We start from the raw sequence: 19,757 nt of genomic DNA on the forward strand, positions 1-19,757 counted from the left end.
CTCTCTCTCTCTCTCTCTCTCTCTCTCTCTCTCTCTCTCTCTCTCTCTGTGTGTGTGTGGGATATTGTGCGATATGAACTTCCGCTGCGAATATGAGTTCTACGTGACTTTTTAGTCACTTATAAATGAAAATCGCTTCCCATTGCCATAATAATAATGTAACTTCAAGTATGTAATGCATCTACGAGAGAGAAAGACGGTTTCCATTTATTTCTTACCATTTGATGCGTAAGCACGTTCAACGGTGAATAAGAAGGGGAGGGAAGTACATCTGATTTAGGATTTGGTATTGCAGCTTAATTACGCTTAAATAAATGTCTCACGCTTTAATTATTCACAAGAAATTAATGCATGCGCAAAAATTCTCACAAAAAAGTCTAATGGATCAGTGTGTAAGAACCCAAATGAATTGGTCGTATTTTGACTTCGTTTCCGCAATTTTTTTTCTCCACCTGTTTGTATACTAGTAAGTATATGATGCCAAATCATAATGTGCTTAACTTAATCGTCTTCATTTACTTTTTTGTATTTTTCACGTTCAAAGTTTCTGCTATTTTTTTTTCTTTTTTTAATTTGAGCTTTTTTTCATACAATGAAACCAGTGTGTGTGCATGTATTTCCATAACGGATCTACTGTTCATCAACATGAGTAAGGCTTATGGATCATTATCGCGTTGGCTTCCGAAATGGATCATTTATGACTCAAAAGTGTATACCTTTTTGAAATCGTGACGACATTTTAAGCAGATAACAACTAAAAATGCACATACATATTATATACTAGGAACGGTACATAGACCGTTTTTCCTATTAAACCAACGAAACCATATCATTTTCTAGCGGAAGAGGAAATTTAACCATTTCATACGTGTGGGGAAAAACAAATGACTACGTCAAGTGTTTTATGTGCGTCAAACGTTGTACACTTGATGGCATAGCGTCTATAGTATCTCTGTCATAATTTTCAAGCAGCAAAGAAATTAGCTGAAGTGTTGGCGATTTATCTATTGAAAGTGGAGAATCAAGAGTGAAATTGAATCTTGGACTAATAAGAAGAGTATTCAATGGATTGTGCGTTTGTCCACACTTGTCAGTATTGGCATAACCATATCCACTTGTAGAGTTATGGTCGATTTTGGTGGATTCGCCAGATGGTAGGCACTTTTGAATCTACCAATTTTTATTTGGTCAAATTTTAATTTCGAACCTACAATGTTTTTGGATGTTATTACATCTTGATAGCATGTTTGCGTTGAACAACTTTGTTTGTATATGCGTTTTGGGTCAGTAATGAAGAAAGTTGAAGAAACGCAGATGGCGTAGCTAGGAAACGAGAGAAAGAGCACAACAATATGACATTTTTCGAAAGAATATCAGTAAATTCAATGTGACTAGCATTGCGCCGCAACGTACAGGCATTTTGCGTTCGTATACTCAAAATATGTAGCACATAATAAGTATATTATAATAATTTATCTGCGTGATTACATGGTTCATGAACTTTTGCTGCCTGACTTTGTGTGGGCAGAATGGGGTCGATATTTGAAGATTCTATATTTATAGCTTTTTAGAAACGTGATTATATGTGCTAGCTTTTTGGTTGGGTTGGGAGAGCGAGAGCGCGAATGAGAGAGCGAAAGAGAAAGAGAAGAAAAAACAAAGAATGACAACAACAGAAGCAACAACAAAGTGTTTAAGTTCATTTTAGCCCCATTGACTTCGTGCGACTTCGTGTGGCTTTGGCTCCGATTTAGCCGCATTTTGACGGCATATGGGAGTAAAGAGAAGAAAAAAAGGTATGTGCAAAATGATGAATACGCACACGGGGCGAACAAATATGTGCATGATGATACGTACACGGTAATTTATCACTAAAACCAAATGTTAACTTTCATAACACATACACACACACACACACACACACACTCTAATTTATATACGTCAAATTCAGAGGCGATATTCAACTTCATTTGGAATCTATTTTGCCATTATTTCAGTTTGATCGAATGCCGCTCTTTCCAAGATACGATAAGCAACAGAGCCCCATGTCTTGAACATGCATGTGCTTGTCCAAATCGCAAGTATTCAATCAATTCAATTTTTTTCCAATCATTCATAATACAAATTTATGCACATGGGCCATAAAGCATCCATAGATATGCGCTTCGCATCTATAGACAATTCTAATAAAAAGTAATCGTACAAGACATGTAAAAATGAGCGACCGAACACCAAAATTACAGGCACTGTATCGACGGGAATTAATTTAGTTCAATGACGTGAGATTCCGCGAAAAAGAGGAAGAGAGAAAGCGGTAAATTCAATGAAAACGAAGGGGAAAAACGTTGTCAGGGGATTAAATCATTCGCATGAGTTGCTTCAAATAACTTTCCAGAATGATCGAAAATACGCAATTTTGAGCCGAAATCACATTTAGTGTATGGAAAATAGTGCAAAGTTTACCTATTGATACTGTGCTTGATTTGAAAGTGAATTTCTAATTGAATTTGTCAAATGACATGAAGCGAAGGTGCCGATGTGAATGTTATCAATGTAAAAGTGAACATTCATCACAGTGTTTTACATTGCAAATAGGAAGTGTGAAATGTTTCAAAAATTGCCAGTCGAAACACTTATGCTATACTATAGAAGCAATGGTTTGATTGGAACATGTTAAAATGGTATGAGGGCCAGCGTAAGCATTCCAAACCGAAAATGTTGTTGTGTTTGTTGAATAGTGTTTAGCATTTCTTTTGCAGCTGCCGCATAAGTAGACCTACAGTTGTTTTGTTGAACATTTCTACTAGAAATGCTTTTTGAGTATCACCAGAACACACACGATTTGTCTCATTTTTTATCGGTTGTTTTCTGTTTTTAAACGGCAAATCTATTTGAGTTTCCGTATTTAAACGGTGTTCTGCGTGCAACAGAAACAGCGATAATAAGGTTAGACTAACGATGGTGCGGCTGATAGCGTCGTGATAACGTAGACAAAGACAAAGGCATAGCCAAGTGCTGAAGCATACTTACTTTGTAAAAGGCATAAGGAAAAAGTTTTGAAATGTTTGAGCCCAAGTATGAGTGAGCTCCAGTGTACACTGTGCATGCACGGTATATTCTGTACAAGATAAAAAAAATATTCAAACATTTTCAGTGAAGTGTTTTATCGATGCGTGGCTTCATATTGTGCAACCTTCCGCGTAGCGAAATCGGCATGTTTAGTAATCGTTATGTGTGACATACCAGGATTTTAATTAAAAAAACTCTTTTCCTCCAGATACGGAAAACGTTTGTTTAGGCAGTGAGCTAACATATATCACATCATGCGATTTATGGTAGGAACATTCTTTTGCCGACTTTGATCCTCTCGCTTTCGTATAAAAACCAGCCAAAAGGAAAATCACACAAAATCCAGCGATTACACGAACCGATAATTGCTTTGACCACTGCTTTAATTATGTGGTACATGCTTAAATGACACACGCGAGATGAAAACGTCGTCCAAACAAGACAATTTCCGACAAATAACGGAGTAAAGATGATTCAGGCATGGCTTCAAAATCTAATGAACTTTCTTTGCCATTCTCATCATTTTGCTTTTGGTTTTGACAAAAACAATATTGAACTCATACAAAAACTCTTTAATCACTTTGTTCTAAGCCAGAGACACGGAAAAATCAAAAACGTTTTTGTGCTTTGAAAGCATGTAAATTCTCTTTGTGAATTTTAATGTCATTACAGCAGCCGACAGTTGCTATAGATTTTTTCTCCGTTGCTATGGATTTTTTTTCCCCGTTGCTCTTATGCTCGAAGAACAGCTCCTATGTACCCGCACACATAGTACGCAAAAAATGACAAACGAATTACGCCAAATGAATGTGATTCAAACTGAAATTAATTTCATTTTCCCTTTGTGATCACACAGTGCTGCATGGTCTCTAACCTGCACCAAAAAATGGCACCTAGCAGACGAACAACAACAAAAACAACAGCATCAACGAGAAAAAAAAATACCGTCTCTGTATCTCGCTCTCTGGAATTCCCGAATGACTTTGCCCATAATATTGCCTGGAATATATGAAAACCCACATAATGGCGCATAATTTTCAGTTGTGTCAGAGTATCAAATTCAGGATGCTTTTTACAATTAGTTGCATTTCATTCAACATAACCATGGTGAATGTTTGGTATGTTGTTGGGTCGCGTTCAGTGTTCTCCGGTGTGCAACACATATCAACACTCCAGCTGCCGTGCACCCGCCAGTGAATTACAGCACGTATGCGATTTTAAAAGGATTTTCACGATGAAAAATATGAGCGAAAATGCTTGTTTGCAACAAGCGCTGCTCCTACGTTCAACCGAATTTATCATGAACGTGAACGTAGCACACAAATAAAACAAATGCACTAAATCATAATGGAAAAACTTGACGTTTTGTTGAGTTCATATATCATGAAAATGCGGAAAAGCTTCGCACACTCACAATGTCTTGCCATATCAATGCCATGGAAAAAAAAGTGTGAATTATGAAGTTTATCAAAAATTCTCTATTTCATTTTGGCGTTCAAGAAAGTAAGCGCTCTATTAAGCTAGGTACCTGTAATTAGCTGCAAAATTGATGCTCATTACCTGCATTTTTGTGTGATGCCCCGGTGCGTTCGTCATATGCCAGAAGAATGTCTTGATTTCAACCATTTTTTAAGAGATTATTTCTGACACATTTCCAACAGATAAATGATTACATTTATTTCTGGCACTTTAAAATGGATTGATTTCCATGTAGCTCATTTTTCTTTCAGTTATTTTCTCTCATTCTAACACCACCACTCTCAACCACCGTAATTATGATGGAGTTATTTTAATATTGTATTAACTCTTCAGATGTGGCATTTGAAATTCAGAAAATTGTTCACCAAATGAAAGCATTAAAACCGTAATTTATCTGAGTAAAAACTTTTTGCGGAAGCTTTTCTATGATTGAAATGAAAACTTTTCACATGAAAATTTATATTTTGTGCCTGAAATTTTTCAAATGAATAAAACAAATAGAGTTCAGTGTACATTCGAATATTGCCCCATCAATTCAGCATGAAAATACTCTATCATTATTCATTAGAGATTCGGCTATTTTCTTTCTACGTCCCAAAAAATTCACTCTTTTTTCTGAAAATTCATTAGATTAAAAAAGCAATTGCTATTTTTAAACGACATCACATTTTTTTTTTCAAATGAAACTGTAAACTGTGAAACTATTGCACTAGAAGCTATAGCGTTATAACGCAGAAAATGTCGAGGGAATTACCTTTGAGTAATGTTTTCAAATAAATTGAATTTTGTGAAAGTTATTAACATCGAATGACATTGAACATTGAGCACAGAGTGGAATGAAGTGGCCTCCTTCAAGATATAATTTCAGTTTCAGTGTAAATCGGTTGCGCCAATTATTGATGGCATAAAAATACAAATAAGAGAATGAACCAACGAAATGATGAGAAAAATGATATTGCTTCACACCACATGATTACCATGCGACGAGTAAAAACTAGAACATTTTACAATATTCTAGTTGCTTGAAACGCAATAAAGTTTGTTTACGACATACGCGCCCCGCAATTTTATTGGGTTTATTTTTTTTCTCTCTCTTGCGCACTGTGTCTGATGCTCTGGCGTTTAACATTCGAGTTTCAAGAGAGAGATACACTCTTAGAGTATAATAAATTATTCATTGTGAAAAGTTGTAGTTTTTGCCGGAATGAGTATCAGCATCACTACTTCCATTTTCTGTGCTTCAATCGCGGATCGTTCACAAGTGGAACATTCTATATATTGTTGTCGTAATTAGCTTGGCGGTTTTTCCAATTTATGCAAGTGGAGAGGCTGATTCAGAAATTGCCACCATAAATATCATTAGCACTATAAACACAAGTGCGGTTCCTTGTAATTTATCAACGTTTCTACTTCAAGCATCTCGCGTCGCTTCGTTTTTTTTTTTAACCCTATTTACGTTGTTTGGTGAAGCAGTTAAAATGGTGAACGCTTGAAAAATATTTGCCAGGAATTTTGAAATGTTAGCACATCGTGCACAATTTTAATGATCTCTCGTTTACAGTAAAACCAATTAGACTGTAATTGTTGAAAAAAAAACAAACAGAAGGATAAAAAAGGCGTCCTGTCCACTCGATATCGTTGGTGAATCGAATCGTTGATTGTTACGTTAATCAGTAAATTTGATTGTGCCATCAAAAATTTGGGCAAATTACTAAACGGACGTTCAATTTTATGCACTAGTTAGCATATTTGATTCATTTTGATGTTGTAAATTATCCATGTTTAATGATTTAAATGAAGCAAACGTAAATCTAAATAAACATGCATAACAATTCATTTCATTTGAAATTCAACGCCCAATGGAACGTAACCCGGTTCCCGATCAATTATTATCATTGTTCATTGTTATCATTGGAAGTGTATACAAAATGGAAACGAGCAAACGACACTCATCCGCCACCATTGAAAATACATTGGTTCGAACTTGGTGATACCGATTCCCTGAATGACCTTTTATTCCACCCATTTAGTCTTGAATTGTGAAATCCCAAAAATACATTCAATAGTTTATGAATTCCATTCGATTTCATTATAAAAGCTGATAAATAACCTCTAAGGGTCACACTCATGATTACCTTAAAATTTGTTGAACCATGCCTAATTTCACCTATGTGCCCCACTAAATTTGAAACGCTTCACTTATTTCAACATTTGTTTGATTACTTTTTGAGTTTGCAAGAGGGACAACATCTCATAAATTTGCACAGAAAATGCCCGACTAATGGACTTACAGTTGGACGAATCCAACGCAATGAAGCATTAAGCCAACATCTAACATAAATAATTTCTGACCGAATAAAAGTGGATGGCCATCCAATTCAAGACAACTACCATTTTGAAAGCTCAATCAATTTGATTGCCCGAAAAGTAATTGAACTTTAACGGCCAATTTATGTTTTCTATCATGCGCAAACTTGAGAAGAAAAAAAAAACCGAAATTTTTCCCAGAATGTTTTCTCCCACTTCCATTCAATCGCATTCAAACGCATCGTGTAGACATTTCATAGAGTAATAAAAATAATAGAATAAATAAAAATATTCTCAACTACCGAATATGAATGATATTTATTGAGGTTGATTTCAAATTACTCGCAGCAAAACGAACGATGTAAAATCATTTATAAAAGGGGCAGTAAATCTGATCAGTTTTCCACATATTAATTTCCATAATTATAAATGTTGCGCAAATTCATACGTTCATGCGAGCAATTTGGTTGTTTTTAACTGAATCGTTTATCGTTCCGGGCAAAAATGGCGCAAATCCAAATAGACAGTTATTAAATGATTTTATGTTATTTGATACTACAAACATACATCAGTTTTACGCTCCAATATGTGGAAGCGGTGACAAGTGAAGCAAAAAAAATAAATAAATTGGAATGGACAGCGTTTTTGCACACTGTCACTTTGATTTATCCAAAATATTCGCTGTGTTTATCATGATGCAAAATCTAGCATTTTAATCACTCGGTTTAGGTTTACGCAAGGCTCGCTTACATAAAAATATTATAACAACAAATATATAGGAATGAGCGCGTTTTGTGTTATACGTTGTTGTGTCGAAATTGCAAAAAAAATTGTAATTTAGACAGAACGCCGAAAAAAATTGCCAAAATATTTCGTTTAGTGTTGTACATACAATGATTAGCTCGTTTTTGGACCTGTGGTTTCAGGTAAAATTTGTTGATACGCAGCACGGTAACACTTCGATTCAGATCACAAAGAAATAATGTCATGAATATTAATCTAGACATTTTGCTGCGATTCATTTTTGACCCCCCCCCCCCCCCCAACGCAAATGCGAAGCGATAACATCTGTTTATAGAGCTCAAACACAAATTGATTCCGAAGCGTATGCATGAATGCAATCAAAAAGTCGAATTCATTGTTCAATTTAAACTACAAACAACAGAGTCAAATCGTTCCATCGGAAATAGATGAAAGTACAATGCAAAATCAATAGATATGTGTATTTTATATAAACATATATGATATGTTTGGCTTGATTGGATTTGGTTGGATTCGGCTGGCCTAATATGGTTGTCAAAACACTTGAAAACAAATCGAGAAGAACATAAAATGGTTTAGCATTGGAAATGGAATATGCTTGTAGACTTCTTATTGAACACAATACATGCATAAGACGGAATAGGGATATGTCCATTCCGGGTGCGTGCTTTTCAACTTTCATTTTAGTGGCGTTTGTGAGGTGCCATTTTCAATATAAAAATCCATATTTGTGCATTTATATGTCACCATTTTTATGGGTTCAAATAAATAAAGGACAAAAAATAAAATAAAATAAAAGAATAGAGAAGAATGCCAAAATATACCGGGCACCGAACAACAATGGCAGCTTGCCGATGAAAAATGTGTGTTGTGATTGTTGCTCATTCGTTTCCGTCTCATGCTTATGCTTCTTTCTGCTGTCTTCTTCAGTTCTTCTTCTTCTTTGTCGTCGTCGTTTTTATTACCATTATTTCACTTTTATTGTTCCTTCGAACGCGAACAATTGATAGGCTCCTTCAATATTTTCGTCATTTAAAATATATTAAATATTTTCCCATGCTTTTATGTGCTATCAAAAGCCGCGCGTCATTTTTCTTCCAGGTGGATAAAATCAATCTGACACAAATGGTTTTTTGATGCAAAGCAAAACTTCCGAATAGGGTGTGCAAATAATTTTTCTTTAGTGGCAAAGCCAACAAAGGTTTTGGTCGGATTGTTTTTTTTTTTATCCATTTTCCATGTGTTTGAACTTAGGGAATTGATTTTTGTTGTTGTTATAGCGACGCTATAGTGCCTCATATGAACATTCATACAAAAGGTGGTGCGGCCCATTAACACAAATATGTCCGAGAAAAAAAAATGCGCTCAACTGAGAATAGTACGATAAAGTAACAAAAAATACGGTATTTTTTTCTTGATTTTGGCACGATTCAAATTTCCAACTAAAATGCTTTCTGGTCTCGACTTCATGTGTTACATACAAATGCTATCTGCACGATGTTTTTCATTCATAAATTTGACATTCGTTGTGTCCTCTAAAAGACTCTCAATCATTCGCATTTTGACGTTGTCTCTGCCCGCACACTAAATCCAGATTATTATTAAATGCGATTTTTCATTGAGATAAATCACCACTCTAATTAATTAATTAACGAGATTTCTCTCGCTTCTTCTATGCTAATATTCCTAATTGCTCAAATGCTTTTTAGAAACTTTGCGTATAGCATAGCCATGGGACACACATACAGTTCATAAACGAGCTTTGTCGAATGGCCCGAAACATGTAATGGATTGGAAATTATTATTCGCATTGAAATAGATTGCAGCAGTAATCACGATAAATGTGCGAAAACGAATGTGAATAATTTATTTTCTAAAATAATATTCATCACGAAGATGATGCCCGAGAGTACATTGCATGCGATGGTCACGTATTTTTGCTACTGTTGCTCGGAGAATTACATTGAATCACAGAAAAAAAAGAGGACGAAACAAAAAGAATAACAACTGGAAATGTTCTATCTTTTGTACTCATTGCTCATGTTTTATCTCACACTTCTTTTTTTTCCCTTTCGGAGGGAAACAAAAAAAAGCCAAGCTGTTGACATCATTTGTTTTGGAGAAAAAGTAACGAAAAAAATGACGTTCGTCTATTACATTTTCTCTGTGCTCGATTCGACGCATTTAGTGTTTCACTGCCAAACTTATGGAACAAAGAGCCAAGTGAACTGTAATCGTCAATGAACAAAACAGCTGTAACAACAACAACAACAACCGCACAAAACAAACTAAAAATATGGACCATATATATTTATGCAGCTGTGATATTGGTTATACTGTGTGTGCGTGTGTGTTTTTTTTGACGAAAACTTTCATTCAACATAAAAAGGACAAAGGAGAGGCACGGAACTCATTAGGAAATTTGCATATGGGAGTGTGTATTATAAAATGGATGTGTATATATAAGCTGTTCTTCATTCGGAAAAATTATGACAATTTTGTTTATCGATTGATTACATTCGCTAAAAATATTCGGCGCTACGGACTCATGGTTTATATGTGTGAAAAGCATAGTTTTGTGTCGAGTCTTTTTCTGTGTAGATGTGTATGTACAGCGTTGCCTTTTATGGTTGTTTGGAAATTGTAACGAGAAGAAGACAGAGACAAGCTGACTCTGTTAAAACTCGTATGTGATGGTGTAATGAAAAGAATTCATGTATCATGTGTGTCTTGGTTTTCGGTTCAAAATACTCGTAACAGCAAAATATAATCTAAAAATTAATACCGACTTATAGCTTTAATAATACACACACATTGTCATCACAAAGCGGATTTTCTGTATAAACAAACATAAAAAAGGAACATCAAGTTCGACCGCATCCCTATTGCCGGCCATTCGCATAAAAAACGATGACGACAACAACAACGACAACGAAAACGACGGCAACAGAAAACAAACATTGAATCTTCTCTCTTTATTATTACAGTAGTTCTGTTTTCATTATTTGTTTTGATCGTGTACTGTGTATATGCTTCAAAGCAGTGATACTCCTAAGCCAGTGGGTGTCCAGCCGGTCGTCGGAGTCGCAACTTCAAAGAAATACCATCACCATGATTCACATGCTTACTTTTCATTCGTTTCGTCATTCACGAATATTTACAAAAGATGCAGATTAGTGAGCGGCTTGTTAGCATAAAATCGACGCGACATACGTGAATGTGCCTAGAAGCTTTTGTATACTGTATGCTGTGATTTGCCTATAATCTCGTATCGCATTGAGTGGAGTATATGAGTCGAGACTGCTTTTCTTTGGCAATCTAAGCTCGCCTTGAACCAGATATTTGCGTTTCATCAAAACTGACATGTTTTTTGCGTTATTTTTTATGGGTATGCTTTTTATGAAACGCCATCGATTCAGGCGGCAAACGAGCCAAAATAGAAAAGTCATGGAGAAGATAAAAAGGTAGTGAGAGAGAGAGAGAGAGAGAGAGAGGAGACAGCAAGTTGAACAGAGAGAGAGAGAGAGAGAGGGAGAAGGAAATAGGGGTCGGCACAAAGAAAATAAATACCAGTTGTATACATAGCAACAAACAAAAACGATCTCGGTGTGGGAGGATGAAAGATGGAAGATGGAGGTTGTAGGTTGTAGAATGAAGAATGACAATAACGCAATACGGTCTTTGTGTTATTATTAAAAAAAAGAGCTTATATCCACGAGGCTGAAATCAAATGAGCACAATGTAAACAAACTATGACACAGAAACTTGCCCAGGTAGTTAGCCACTGTCAGTGTTAACTGTCAGTGATCATTCATTATGTTTACATTAAAGCCAGCACATATTTGTTTGCGCGCGCGCCCTCACTCTCACTCTCATGCTCTCCCATGCATCGAAACTTAGAGTGAAGTCGATGGTGTCACGCTGCTGGAATCGGAAGTTTGAGCACAAAATACGGTGGAAACAAAAGGCGAAACGAAAACGTTCCATAACAATACCGCCAAAAGCGCAGAGAAGTCAAAGGAAAATCAATAGCGTTATCATTCCAGTTTGTTTAACGAATATAAATACACATCAGATTGATTGTTCATGTATGTGTATATTGCACGCGTATGCGTATGCCATGAATGTGGCACAATGTGTGTGTGTGTTTGTGCATGTATTTGTGCCGTAGTCATATTTTCGATTTCCATTCGACTTTTATGCTTTTATGGATATGGCAACCGAGGCTCAAATAAAAGCTTACAGCCTTATACATTTAGATTGATAAAGCAATGACAATATCAAAACAAAAGACAATCATCCAACATATTCACGACTTGGAATGATGAACCATCTCTTGCTGGGTCTCTGTGTCGCTTGCTTCGCGTACGAGAGCATCAAGATCCCCAACCCCGGTAAAATACACACGTTAAACCAACCGACAATTCATATCTAATATCTCTTGATTCGAAAACAAAAACACTGCCATACATTTTTGATGAGCGTCAGAGCTGAAGCGAAGAATGTCAGAGTGTATGGGTGTAAGAGTGAAATGTTCAATTTCTGTGCACAGCGATCAATGGGATTGTGATGCTCAACCGTTTGCTCCGATGTTTAGTGGTAGTGCGTGTATGATGTCAATCGTATTATGTTTTTACACGCTACAAATCGGACTTCGAATTCGATTCGATTCAATTCAATCCAATCCAATCCAATCCAATCCAATCCAATGCGATGCGTTGCGATTCATTTTATTAATTTGAAACCAAGTGACTATGAAATGCAAAGATAACCAATCCCTCTCGAGATGCGATTCATGTGTCGGTGATAAAACACGAACTACGACGTAAAGGCAACTGCTATCAAGTGATGTAGTGTTATGTTGTTTTCCATACATACATAATATGTATTATTCTGATGTCATTGTTGCTGTTGTTGTTGCCGCTGTTATTATCATTATTACTGTTATTGTATTATTATTATTATCGGCACGGAGCTGGCACACAAATGTCGTAATTGATTTCTCTTCGTCATAGATAAAACAGATTGCGAATGAATGAAAATATGGTTAATTTCAAGTCATATCCATATCTTAATTTATATGCATGAGAATTGTTCTTGGCTTTGGATTGGGATTCGAATTCTGCTTCTCTTTTTTTTATTGCCTGGATTTTGGTGGTGTATTCGCATTCTTGATGTTTTGCATCGATCGTTCTACGCATATTGCCTAACATTTTTAGCCCGTAAGCTGTTCATCATTTAACCTTTTCTCCCATGAATACTGTATACGATTACGAGACAATAAGAGAAACATCGAAGTGAGCGGAAGCTAATGGCAAAGACGTCGCATCATAATTTTCCAAACGGATTATTGAAAGATCAGAAGATGAGCCACACGCATTGAAACAGATATTAGGTTTTAGAATCTCCCTCCGCTCATGTGGCTAAAGCCGATCGAATGCATACCGGTGTGTATACGAAATAAACAACGGGCACAAAATTAAATAAATCCTAGACTACGATATTCCCATGCGTCTACACAATTTCTGCGATTGTGTAGCGCTGTGCGTGTGTAACGATGAGTGTATGCGACCAGCATCAGTGGTTCTCGCAAAAAGACGAGACGTGAAACACTCACCCAAAATAATATGGTTTCGTACGCAACACACACTTGATTCGAACGGTTTTCGTGTATTATTATTTGTTGTCCCAAACCGTGTTTTTGGCATGTGAATTTATACAGTATTCGGCATTCGATTCGGATATGAGTCATTGTTCATCGTCATATACATTTCAATTGTGGACTCTGTCTGTGCTACCACTATCATCCGTTTTCGTCCTTAGCTCTTCCCATTCAAGCTTTGTTCTTTTGCGTTGGCTTCCATTCACTGTTCGCATATCTCACTTGCCCTCTTTTATTTGTGGCCCATATTCAATTCGTTGAGCTTTGTTCTTGGCTATCATTTCAGCACAACCAAACACCCACCTTGCGCTCGCGTGTCCCATTTGGTCTAGTTTAATAAAAAAAAAATCATATAGTAAAGACATAATAATAATAATCCATTTTTGATAACTGATAATAGATAATGTCTCTTCGTCCATTGCTTATTGCTTTTTCCATGAATTTTATTGGTTATTCCATTCACGAGCAATTCCAATGCTTTATCTCAAGCGTTACAACGAAGAAAAAAAAAGTGAATTGATAGCGCACTATTTCAATTCGTCATCAATTCACAGATATGATGACCATTACTCTGTCTGAATTCCATGATTGTGAGAACGTAGAGCAAAGCAGCTTTATTTTATGGCCAGCAATATAAAAGACTACAATATAAATTGGGAAGCTTTCCACGCGATAATCTTTCTCAATCAGGCTCTCATTGTTTTAATGCAAATATTTTTATTATAGACACATGGTGTGTTTCTCCATATTTATTCAAAATTGGTTCTATGGGCGGCTTATATATTTGATTGATACCAAATATAAGCAGCGATACAGTTTTTTTAGATAGGCTATCGATTGCTGTCATTTTTTTTGGGTTACATATTAAACATCAAATCGAATAAATTTCATTTTGGTGTTCCTTTATTTTCAGGTTTTTGCAGATTGTTCCAAGAAAATGGCTATTTCAGTTGAGCAACTTCATTGATCAAATCGCTGTGTAGACAAGTATGTATTATAATCGTTTATTTCATCTTGATTGAATGAAACGTGAAAAATTCACACGAAACTTTCAACATCAATACCCATTCACATATTAAAGCACCTGTGATTAGTTTTCGTATCAGTTTCTTTATATCCATAATTACTTACATATTGCAACCATAGCTAGAGTCATGTGATTCAAAAAGTTGCATGAGTTGTATGAAAACTATCAACATTTCGATAATCTACCGTACGAACACTACCGAAGTTTTTGAACATTATGCAACACGTATAATTATTGAATTATTGATTACTTTATACGCGAACGAGAGAAAAATGAATCAATATTCCGAACACGTGAATGCAAGTGTTGAAATTGGTAGCAAACGCTTGCACGATTTAATGAATTCATTTTATGGTATTTCGTTGGTCCAATAAATTTAACTGACGTCCTTGGGGATTGCTCATTTCCATTGATCCGGAGTGGTTGAGCAGGTTTTTTTTTATATTGTTGGCTGATGGCTACAAAGGATGCGCATTTCATAACGTTCTTAATGTAAAATGCCATTGAAGCTTCGAGAACGTTACGCAAAAAATCATAATTTCAAACAGTAAAACGATATTCATACAGTTTCCAACATTGATTTATTGATGTATGAACTTTCTTCTCTCTCTCTCTTTCTCTCGCCAATTGCGCTCACCAATTTATAACCAATAAAATCGTTGACAATAAAAAAGTAATTTCCATCGAAAACTTTGTCCAAACAACCTCGAAGTTGGTTTGGAAACAAAACTTCTTCCACTATCGACCGTCAGGCAGGAGTCAGCAGAATCGCATGTGATGTCGTCATCGTCGTCGTCGTCGTCGTCGTGTGCAAAGGGCGACTATTTCAGTAAACGATAAATCTCGACATCGTTTTCTCAATGGCAGCCGACAAAGCTTGTGGGCGAGAAAGAGTGAGAGAGAGAGAGAGAGAGATTCTGGACTGTGTTGATTAACAATGAAATCGGATACTATGTTTATAGATTTAATGGAATTGGTGTGCTTCGATATATTTGGACGGTATTTGAAACTATGAAAACTTTAGCAATTCATCGTCTCATGGCTGTAACGTATTGTGTAGTAAGTAGGGCCAAATCAGTTAGGGCACATAATTCTCTGAACCAGATTGATGGTTTCGTTTGCAGTATGACACAAACGCAGTAATTTTAAACACATTTTCGAGCCAACATTTTTTTGCCATCGTTTTTTTTTCAAATGTTAGACAGCGAAAAAGTTTCCAAACAAAAACGACCACGCTTTGAATGATATTAATGTATTCAAGTTGTTCTGAAGACTTAACAGCATTTCACATTTGGAAGTTTCAAGTGTTTTCGAAAAAAATGCAAAATAATTTAGTTGAAAACTCAAAATTGCATTGTTTTGCATGGTGTACGGTGTAAATTAGCCAATTTATTATTTTAATAGTTAAATTTGAATACTAATTGTAGTTGAAAACAGCATTTACCACGATTTTATATGGACAATGTGTATTTATTCAAGCGTTGAAAAGTGTATCATTTTTTTCTGGTTTAAAATTACAATGAACGAGACCCGAAAATATGTGACATTCGTTCGAGGAGTAACATTTGATTTACGAGTCAATCTCAAGTTGAATTATTTCACTTGGTTCATACAAATTTCGGCTGGGCTGGATTAAGATCGAATCGTACATATCAATCATAATTTGCAAGGTGCCATTTATTCAATTAAATGTCGAACAAATTAAACATAATTTCATTAAAAAGATTCATCCAAATAAATAAATAATTAAATTGAATGAGGTAATGGCCTTCCGTCGGAGACTTTTTTTTGGATCGAATGAACGATTTGTCGGTACAATCTCTGTACTGCCTCATGACTCTATTAAACGTGTATTTTGTTGCTATTTGTATATTGGGTAAAGTTTGTTGAAATTATTTTTGGCTAAGTTATTGGCAGCATTGCGATTCCAATATGAAAAACGGAATATTTTTGACAAACGACCAAATTAAATTATTGATATAAACGTAGATAAAATCGCAGTTGTGACGCACATTAGTCGTGTAAATGACGTGATAGGTTGATGAATTGTTATATTATGAATGCCACACCGGCTTGGCTCAATCAAAACAACGCCGAATGCGGACTCAACGATTTCAGTCAGAGACAGGCGTTGTACACCGTGTGAGTGTGTGTGTGTGCGTGTACTAAATATACGTGCAACATTTGCTATTGAATAGCAAAACACGGTGACAAACGCAATCAGCATTGTATAATTTATGGCGTGTTGTGGTTTTCCAATAGATCAAATAGCCACCATATTTATTCAGCAAATTCACGGCATAAGTCGACAAGCTTGGGCTATATGCTACTCTATTATTCATTCTACGGGTTTATTTTTTGTTTGCTTGAGCTCCCATTAGTAAACCATTTCGTCCGGCAAATAAGAATTATTGATAATTATTCAAATTTAAAATGCTTCGTATTTGTGGCTGCGAAAAGTGACATGCTGTTGCCGAACACTTCTTTAATTACGGACAGCATTTTTGATAAGCTGATTTGGCAATCTTCACGCAAATTAAACCGAACGCATCAATGCGGCATGAGTAACAACTTGAGACGAATTCCACGTTTGACAAAATGATTTAGTCATTACGTGAGATGATGACACATTTTCATCGAAAGAAGTAAATTTGGCGAAAATATAGAAAACGACCGATTTATTCAAACTTCTGTCCATCAAGAGCGCACGCTGCACTGCACGTGCTCGTAAGCGAATTGATGATGAATAGGAAGAGAGTGAGAGATAAAGAGAAAGTACGAGTGAATAAATGTGGCGCACGAAAGTCATCGAGGAACTTTGTGAATGTATCAAGCATATTTATGTGTATGTTCGTATGTCCATGGATGAGCCTACTTTCAGCCTATAACAGGATATTAAATGGGAAGCTTTTTAATGAACTTGAATTTATGCGTGGCTTTTGTTTTGTTGGATATCGTTTAATGAAAATTTATATTCGGTTTGTGTTGTATGCGACGGCTGAACCGTTCTCAACAACAACAGCAACAACCGTCCCCATTCGCCCGTCCGGAGACTGAGTGATTTAATTTTGATACACAGCAATTTGATTGCTTTAGCCGCACACAGCACACTTGTTGTGTGCTGAAATGGTTTCGATGCGCCATCTCAAATGTTATTTTATGCGAATCACACATTTAAAAGTTAGATCCTCCCGTTCAACTAGCAATATTTAGATGTAAATACCGTCAGCCATAATTTATGCAGGCAAAAAATGATTATATGTTAGTCAAATCAACATGAGTCAACGATACAGAAATACACACACACACACAAGCAAAACTTTATATGATTTAAAAGCACTTAGCCGTGCAAATGCAAACATACAATTATTACGTCTCTGGAAATCCTCGAACATGATGGTTCTTTCGAAACGCATTAAAGTGATTTTTCGAGTATGGGCGAAAATATTTGAGGGTGCCAGCCGCGTTACTTGAGACGAATAAAGGACGAAAAAAATAGACACAGAAGCGAAAACCAAAATGAAAAGTACCATTACAGACCATTACAAGTGACACATACTTACATTGCCTGTTAAAAGCCCGTGCTCATTTTTTTCTTCTTTTTTTTCGTCTTGTTTTTCTTTAAACAGCATTTTTTTCGCGAAAACACTGTGACTGCCTCTTCTTTTTTAATTGGCAATACTTTTTCCAAGTTTTCTACAGTTTTTTTCATTTTCATTTTGATATTCCATAAGCAAAAATCGCCCAAAATGCTAAGTAATAAAAAAATCCATTAAATGCATTTCAGTGAGCCGTTTCATTGTTATGGTAAAGCGCAAAAGTTTGTTCTTTGTGCATTTTCTATTATGGTCCAATGGTCGCATCAAACTTAATGCTCTATGATGATGACTTAAATTTATTATTATGGCTACTACTGCAATAGGCGTACTTCGACACAAACTTGACGCCAATGTGTAGCAGAGTGAATAACAATTATTGGACGAACAAGTAGCACATGATACGTGCTGTATACGGTAGCGTATTTTTGAGTTCACAAGTGAACGCGCGAATAAAAATGCGGGAGATAGATATAGAAAAAAGGGAGGGAGAGAAAACAAAGTTTAAAACCGGTTTTCGAATTAACATACATGTCATCCTGCATTGAAGAAAATTTGTCTTGCGTGATATGATTTCATTGAATGTGCCACGAAAGATATGAAGTTGTCGGTTTTATTTTCCGGTTTATGATAAAGCTCAAATGCGGAATAGCATTTAGGGCAAATATTATCATGTGAAGTATATAGCCTTCCGTTTGTGTTTACCGTCGCACGCACGCACACACACACATACACTCATACAAATACTCACACTCATCCACAAATCCAACAACACTTTGGACTCGTAAAAATATGAAAATTAAAATTTCTTATCGCAAAAAACATCACCAAACCGTAGCTCTGCAATCGTAAATAAATGGAAAAATAACGATACTTTGTTTTCGTCGAATATTTGTTATTCGTGTCGCTGCAATGCTGATGAATGAGCGTGCGAAACAAACGGAATGGCACGAAGCATGGAGTACGAGGCAGCTCCAATGATATGAGAAAAAAAAATACCGAATAAGAATTTGAACCTAAAAAACTGTAAACAATTTCATTGTAGCGTAGAGCGTTAGGAAAAAAGGGATGAGCTGAACAGAGCTTGGTGTCACTGGTACAAACACTGGAAGAAAAAAAAGTTTCATTTAATATGTATGACATTCGGAGAGGACGCACAAACAAATCAAATGTGAAAATAAATCATTCGTACGTTTGTGTACAGATCCGAAAAGATACATACACGAAAACATACACTCACACGCACACCTGTTTAACATTTTCAATGAATACCATACGTTCCGTTTCAATGCTTTTCCCCTCGTGCGTCTCTTTTTTTTTGCTCTCTCCCTTTCTCGACCTGCTCGTATTTTTTTTTTATTTCAAAAATCACTTGACATTGTTCATTCCTAACTGGATGAAATCATCTTATGCTGCTTACAGATGGGCGGACTATCTGATTAAGAATAATTAATCTTAATCAAACATCCAAAATTCACGATGATTAATACGACCACTTAATCACTTAATCGCTATTAATCATGATTAAGTGATTGTGCAATTGATTAATTAATCATCGATGATGATTAGGTTGTTGTCTTAATCATAGGTTCTGATACTATATGCCGTTTTTCTGCACACATCAATTTCTCGTTGAAATTGAGAGCAATCTCAAATCTGTTTGTCGCATTGGAATCGGAATCGAAAATAGTTTCAAAAACATTTGGGGCGAGGGGCGAAGCAGCCCCAAGGGTTGAAATAACCCCATTTAGGTCAAATTCGACAACACTTGATTTTCGACCAAAATTTCAAGAAAATTGAAAAAACTAATGATGCCATTCGATAGCCAATCCAAATGATCAGCCTGAAAGGGGGG

General features: G+C 35.9%; 1 protein-coding gene across 15 annotated transcripts in view; it reads left to right on the top strand.

Moving 5' to 3' along the window:
- The window catches only part of LOC129577783 (5-hydroxytryptamine receptor 1), a 112,100-nt gene that overhangs the window by 81,791 nt on the left and 10,552 nt on the right, over nucleotides 1-19,757 (top strand). For 9 of the 15 annotated variants that reach the window (XM_055465357.1, XM_055465358.1, XM_055465355.1 and 6 more), the window contains one exon: nucleotides 14,193-14,266. The exons of 3 other annotated variants lie outside the window; for them this stretch is intronic. The gene's annotated coding sequence lies outside the window, so the exon portion shown is untranslated. Of the gene's footprint in view, nucleotides 1-1,997; nucleotides 2,082-14,192; nucleotides 14,267-19,757 lie in introns of all 15 variants that reach the window. 3 more of the 15 variants (XM_055465361.1, XM_055465360.1, XM_055465362.1) reach the window with 1 other exon arrangement.

Source organism: Sitodiplosis mosellana, unplaced genomic scaffold (genome assembly GCF_009176505.1).
Source record: "Sitodiplosis mosellana isolate CC-2019 unplaced genomic scaffold, AAFC_SMos_1.0 Smas_scaffold_6226, whole genome shotgun sequence".
Classification (NCBI taxonomy): domain Eukaryota; kingdom Metazoa; phylum Arthropoda; class Insecta; order Diptera; family Cecidomyiidae; genus Sitodiplosis; species Sitodiplosis mosellana.